The sequence below is a fragment of the Gigantopelta aegis genome, chromosome 5, assembly GCF_016097555.1.
Source record: "Gigantopelta aegis isolate Gae_Host chromosome 5, Gae_host_genome, whole genome shotgun sequence".
In the NCBI taxonomy this organism is placed as follows: domain Eukaryota; kingdom Metazoa; phylum Mollusca; class Gastropoda; order Neomphalida; family Peltospiridae; genus Gigantopelta; species Gigantopelta aegis.
The window spans coordinates 2,247,191-2,255,126 of record NC_054703.1 but is presented as its reverse complement, the minus strand read 5'-3'; positions in this window follow the sequence as shown (position 1 = coordinate 2,255,126).

The window sequence follows — 7,936 nt, the reverse complement described above, 5'->3', positions numbered from 1 at the left end:
GGGGGGGGGGGGTGAAAATGGGCAGAATTTTGAAAATAGCAATTAGTAAAAAAAGTTAATAGAATAAATAAAAAAAAAATAAAAAGGTTACAAGCCAAAAATAAAAAGAATTGACTGCTCGGCCGAATATTTATATAATTTGGAGCATTTTAGAAGGACAGTCCAAAATTAAATAAGAGAAAGAAGAGAGGATCGGACTATTTAATAATATTTTTAAAAAAGAAGTAATTTCGACATAAAATTTTGAACGCAGATCTAAAAGTTTAAAGTCCGATCGATATGTCCACGCGAGTGGCCTCGTTAAGGCCGTTTGGGTGCACAGCTTAAAGGGACGAGATGGGTTGCATCCCGTCAAGAAAACCCCTAGGTTGACAGTCGATAGACGTTGAAGGTGTAGTGCTGTGCTGAAATACAGATCTTGAGAAGTCGGATCCGTCTGAACGAGAGAGAGTATCAGACTAGGGTATAGTCCAGTCGTCATGGTTTGGTATAGTGGTGCGGATGGGCCCCGACTCCGGAGGATACGAGATGGTATCAATATAAAGCAAGGTAAAGTCTAGAAAAAGAGTAGTAGGGGCCGACCCCGCTTCCTATTTCTTCTTAGAGTGGGGCGGTCAATCTTCCAATGCTGCTAGGACAGGCTCGGACATGTAGAGACTAAACGCGAACAACCGTGGCGTTCTGCAGAATGGCCGTCATACGAGTCACGAAAAAAACCAAGTCGACAGTCAGAAGGAGAAATGACTTGGAGGCAAGGAATCTCGCTAAAAAAGAATCCAACCTGGTGGTGCAGGCTGTCGAAACGAGAAGCGTTCCAGCGTTCAATCAGTTCCAATGGCCGCATACATCCCAGTACAAAACTTCATTTCGCTGAGAAAAACAACGAAATGAAGGACCCCAAGTCGAGCACACGAAAGCACACGAAAGCACGTGCAGTGTGCACACGCGAAACAAACACGTCTTACCGCGTGGAGCTCTAGACTGGGAATCTTGGCTATTGGATGTCAATCATTTGGTAATTTGACAGTCTTAGAGAGGAAGCCCGCTACATTTTTCCATTAGTAGCAAGATATACTTTATATGCACTATCCCAGACAGGATATAACTTACCACTAGTAGCAAGAGATCTTTTATGTGCACCATCCCACAGACAGGATAACATACCACTAGCTGGAACGAGAAATAACCCAATGGGTCCACCGACAGGGATCGATCTCAGGCCGACTGCGCATCAGGCAAGCGCTTTACCACTGGGCTACGTTGCGTCCCCCGAATCTGAGAAGTGCTTTAGCCGACGAATATATGCAAGCAAACATGCAGCATTGCTAAGAAAATATGAAGATATCTCTGCTATATGTTGAATTTATCTGTTGAACGAGGTAATTGTGAAGTCAAGAAGTTCAGCAACAATTTATTTCAATTTCTTTTCGTGCTTATATCCAATTACGGTTCAAGCACGCTGTACTGAACACACACAGCTATCTGGGTTGGCACTGCAAGACAGTGGGTTAGTAGTTAGTGAGAGGGTGTAGTGGTCTTACGCCTACTCTTTGAGTAATTAAAACTCGCTGTGATCGGGAGCCGATACTGGGCTGCGAACCCTGTACCTACCAGCCTTATGTCCTATGGCTTAACCACGATACCACAGAAAAAAAAAAAAAAAAATGTTTTATTTAACGACGCACTCGACACATTTGATTTACGGTTATATGGCGTCGCACATATGGTTAAGGACCACACAGATATTGAGAGAGAAAACACACTGTCGCCACTTCATGGGCTACTCTTTTCTATTAGCAGCAAGGGATTTATTATATGCACCATCCCACAGACAGGATAGTACATACCACAACCTTTGTTACACCAGTTGTGGAGCACTGGTTGGAACGAGAAATAGCCCAATGGATCCACCGACGGGGACGACACTACCGATGCCGGTCAACAAATTATTTGAAGGTTTATACATTATGAAGAGTTTATCATGATTTCTTCTTTCTTCAAAAGATTATGTCAGATAAACAGTTTCTCTGAAAATAACTTGATGTGACGTTCCTGTAACAGAATAGTAAATTGTGTGAGGATCATAACAGTATGAGACAGGGGACGGGGTGGGGTGGGGGCAACTGATCCCCCAGTGTTGGTGCAAAACCTAAAATTCAGGCAAAATATATACAGTTATTCAAACAAAATGTGCTTACGTGAGACCTTTTTACCATGTATTTCCGTCATTTTACCACCATAATTTGTTGTAATCTATGTAAAAATGCGTAATGATTCGTTTGCAACCCTGTATAGGTGTTTGGTAGTAATGCTAATAAGAATAAATTTTGTTATTCAGATTCGGGCAGTTTCGTTTAATTTAGACAAAAGCCAGCCTGCCCTCCTACAAATATGGAAGCCTATGGTGAGGGCAATTTAAATTGATAATTTGAAGAAGCATTTTGGAAAGACGTATTCTAGTATTCCAAAGGATATTGGCAGTCAACCCCCCAAAAACCCCAACAACAACACACCCCCCCCCCCCCCCCCCCCCAAAAAAAAAAAAAAACCCACAAAAAAACCAAACAAAAAACCCCCAGTACAGAACTGTGTATTATTTGTGCATTGCCATTGGTTTTGCAACTAAAAGTAATACTTATAGGATTTCGGGGCTAGGTATAACCAACGACTATTGTGTCCACATATTAAGAGGCACAGGGTCAGACTTTAAAATATCCCACTCCTATATTATATCAAGGTGTATAACAAATATGATAAATAAAATAATACCTGAAAATCAAAAGGCTTTTTCTCTGGCAGATGTATTGATTAATTTATAACTTTATATGCACTACACTCGTGAAAATAAACAGAGTATAGACCTATTAAACTACATAGAGAAAGTTGGAAAAATTTCATAATTAATAAATTACTGGTCCAAACGACAGTCGCTATGTTGGGAAGAATTGCAGGGCACAATATTTCACGCGAACCGCTGTTCTGTTCGCGTGTCGGTTACGCAAAATTAAATTTACGCGAACCGCAAATCGGTTACGCCATGACCTGTAAACGTTCAGAAATAAAAACTTGCAAACTTCACGATTACAGGAAGTTTATTCATGCAGACATACTATTGGTATTCCGACAAATGTTTTAGACTGATTTTTAGATACTCGATGCGCAGCAAACCAGTAAACAACGTTATATTGCAACAGTTGTAACTTGCGACCAGTCTACAGTTTAAAAAAGTTTTAAAGAAATGTGCTCGGACCGCTTGGGACGGCTAAATTTTCTGCTGCTATTTTATCTCTAAAGGAATATATGAAGACATACTATTGGATTGGCTATAATTTTACATATGTTAAAAACGGTTTTAACGTAAACAGGAATCCAAAAGTGTCATAAAAATTGAAAAATACTAACATCGCATAATGAGCTTTAAAAAAACATTTGGAACGTCACTGTAGAATATATAAGTACCATCGATGAAGTGAAAGTAGAATAGCCACCGCAAATCGCAAAAAGGAATCCCAGTGTTCGAGATTAACGGTATCCCGATATCCCGGGGATACTAGAATTTAAGTTTGGATATCAGACTTCAAGAACCCAGTATCCCATCGGGATACCATATAATGTTGTTGTTGGGGTTTTTTTAAACATGCGTTTTTATTTTTCGCTGAAACAATGAAAGTCGTAATTTACTGGTGAAGTAAAGTAACAGTATTTTCCCTTACTTGTACCCAGTCTAATGCTACACTGGAGCAATAGCGGCATAGCAGTGGACTGGGAACCGCTAAGTCGCTATTGTTTTTGTTGGAAGTTTCCTCCCTTCAAATTTTATTTGAGATATTGATTCCACATCTGCAAAAAATTGATACAGGTAGGTTTATCATTAGTAATGTCAGAAACACTTATAGATTACTACTAAATATTATTTATGTCAGTATTACGCAAAAATAGATGCAGCAAATCTTTTTGCCGATTCCGTTTGATTGCGAATTTCACGAATTTCGCGATTTTGATTGCGGTGTAGCATTAGACTGGGAACGAGAACAGTGTCGTCCAAGTTTGTTACGATGTTATTTATGAATTTCATTTAAATGGGATACTAAATTATCAGGTGGGATACCAGATTTTGAAATTTTAGTATCCAACTGGGATACTGCCAACAATGTTTGATCTCGAACACTGATCCCTACAAATGAGTATTTATCTATTTCAAAGGCGTAGCGCCCATTACGCACAGTACGCATGTGTGTAATGCAAAAACAAAATCCGGGAATAGGTCTAGGCTGTCTGTAATTGTTCTATAAAATATCATCTTAAAATTGACTCGAAAACAGATTTTTAAAAATGCATCTACAGGCGTCCTGAGTTTTAATTTTTTTACAGGGGGAGCCTCCCCCCCCCCCCCCGAATCCCCCCGCTCGGGCACGCCTTTGGCGTGCGTAATTCTAAGAAAATTTCTGGCTACGACCCTGTATTTTGTTTCAGTACTGGGGCTAATATTCAGTTCTTTTATAATATTGTTAACTTTAGCAAGCGTTAAAGACTTTTTTTTTTTTTTTTTTTTTTTTGTAAAATGTTTTCTTTTGTATTTGTTTTAACTTTATGTTTCAGCTAAAAACTATGTATTTAAAATATAATTTCAACGTAATTTTGAGGTAACCGATCAGATAACCCATGGGTTACGCAAATATAATTCACGTAACCGAACAATTGGTTACCTAGGTAAAAAACACGTGAACCGACTTCCGGTTACCTCAGATTTCGAAATATTGTCCCCTGAATTGTTGTAAAAGCATTAGCTCTGTCAAAACGTGTTCATCTTGTTCTAAATATTCCTAGTTCAAGTGGTATTAACTTAAAACATAATTAACCAGTTTATGCAGATATTTCATCTCTTTGGTGAAACTCTTACACATCTATCTTTCATCGTTATAGATGACGTCACAGCTTTGGTGGCAGTACTCACGGCAGGTGCCAAAATACATACATACATACATACACACACACACACACACACACATACACACACACACATACACACATACATACATACATCAACACATACACGCACACATACATACATACATGCATACATACATACATACATACACACACACATACATACATATATACACACATACATACACACAAACACGCGCATACACGCACACATACACACACATACATGTACATACATACATACATAAATACATAAATACATACATACATATGGTTGAGTTAAAGAACTTCCTTTTTATGGAAGCTTCGATAGCTCAGAGCGTATCGTGGTTAGTCTTGCAATTTGCGGGCGAATCGGTGCCACAGGTTCGAGTCCCAGCAACGGCATGGGACAATTTGTGAGGCCAGAAAGGATTTAATTATCCCCTGCGCCAGTGCGTCAATATCTATGTATGTAACAGTCAACCTCGACATACATACAATATATAGATATTCATACATCAATACATACTAGCCAGTGCCAGGTCTGCCCACTGTTTCATGCACGTAAGCGGGATCGACCGCGTAGATTGTAGACCTCATGCATATGGTTGAGTTAAAGAACTTCCTTTTTATGGAAGCTTCGATAGCTCAGAGCGTATCGTGGTTAGTCTTGCAATTTGCGGGCGAATCGGTGCCACAGGTTCGAGTCCCAGCAACGGCATGGGACAATTTGTGAGGCCAGAAAGAATTTAATTATCCCCTGCGCCAGTGCGTCAATATCTATGTATGTAACAGTCAACCTCGACATACATACAATATATAGATATTCATGCATCAATACACACTAGCCAGTGCCAGGTCTGTCCACTGTTTCATGCACGTAAGCGGGATCGACCGCGTAGATTATAGGCCCCATGCATGTGGTTGAGTTAAAGAGCATCCTTTTTATGGATGCCTCAATAGCTCAGAACGCATTGTGGTTAGTCTGCAATTTGCAGGCGATTCGGTGCCACAGGTTCAAGTCTCAGCAACGGCATGAGACAATTTGTGAGGCCAGAAAGGATTTAATTATCCCCTGCGCCTGTGCGTTAATATCTACGTATGTAACAGTCAACCTCGACATACATACACTATATAGATATTGATACATCAATACATATATACATACATAGTGTGGGTTGCCCACCCCACCCCCACCCCCACCCCCAACCAATACAAAAATCCTAGCTACGCCAGTCGGGGCAGGATGTGCTTACCTTTTGCGAACTCTTGATACCATCACTGTTTTCACAGGGATTCATGAGTGCATGTAATCACAGCTATACTAATTCCAATGAGCTCTGTTTTTTGCTAGTGTTGACTTAGTAAACTGGTGGGGCGGGATGTAACCCAGTGGTAAAGCGCTCGGTGGGCCTGTCTTGCTATTTCTCATTCCAACTAATGCACAACGACTGGTATATCAAAAGCCGTGGTATGTGCCATCCTTGCTATGGGATGGTGCATATAAATGATCCCTTGCTACTAATGGAAAAATGTAGCGGATTTTCTCTCTAAGACTATGTCAGAATTACCAAATCGATTTTATAGGCATACGATCAGACAAATAACTTTCAAATCATGTTACCCGCTTGCCCTTTATTCCAACAGTTTCTAATTTGAAGACTGGACCAGCGAAAACAATTTGTGTGTTTGAAAATTTATTTTATACACATTTTTCTACGATCAAATAACTTTCAAATCATGTTAACAGTTTTCCATTTATTCTAATAGTTTCCATTTTGTAGTCTGAACCAACATGAGCAATGTTTCTGTCTTAAATTGATTTGAAAGGACAACACGTTGTTTACGATCAGATAGCTTTCAAATCAGATAAGTTTCAAATCACGTTAACAGTTTGCCCTCTATATTCTAACACGTTCCGATTAGTAGCCTAGACGTCTGCGATAGACTGAAACAGGCCAGATTCGATATTACTGTATTACCTTCTCTCCATTCATCCATAGACTGACAATAGGAAGGAAGAAAATGTTTTATTTTACGACGCACTCAACACATTTTATTTACGGTTATATAGCGTCCGACACATGGTTAAGGATCACACAGATAGTGAGAGAGGTAACTCGCTGTCGCCACTTCATGGGCTACTCTTTTCGATTAGCAGCAAGGTATCTTTTATATGAACCATCCCACCATAACACATACCACGGCCTTTGATATGCCAGTCGTGGTGCACTGGCTGAAACGAGAAATAGCCCAATGGGCCCACCAACGGGGATCGATCCCAGACCGACCGTGCATCAAGCGAGTGCTGTACCATTGAGCTACCCCCCCCCCCCCCCCAGCACGAAACCACACCACGGTTATTGGGGGTACATGGATATGAACACATTCTAAACAGTAAAGTGTATTCAAGATGTTACTGGGTTTAGTTGTTAAATTTTTTTTATTATTTATTTATTTGTTAAACTTTTTATTATTATTTATTTATTATTTATTAAACTTTTTATTATTTTGTTATTTATTATTGTTAAAAAAGTTTATTATTTATTTATTATTAAAACAGTGTTATTATTTATTTATTTATTATTTGTTAATAGAGTTTTATTATCTATTTATTATTTGTTAATATTTTTTATATTATTTATTTATTATTTGGAAATATTTCAAAATGTTTGAAAACTCAACATAGTCCCTTTAACTGTTTATTTGTGAATGCTGCTTTTGTTATCCATAAGATTTATTCAATTACAGTTGTCTGAATGGAGACATTTCAAAGTTGGTGAAAATAGATGAGTCATTAGCAACTGAACACCATTGATGTGTGCAACACAGCGTGGGGACTACCTGCTGTAGCGTGGGTATTGGGGGAACCCCATTGTATTCAGGGTGCACTTTAAAGGCAAGACAACTTACGTCAACAGAGTTCAGTGTCCGCCAAGCCGTGTGTCTTTAAAATACAATCATTGTTATTGGAATGTTTAGTTCTGACAAAAACAAGTTGAGAAAT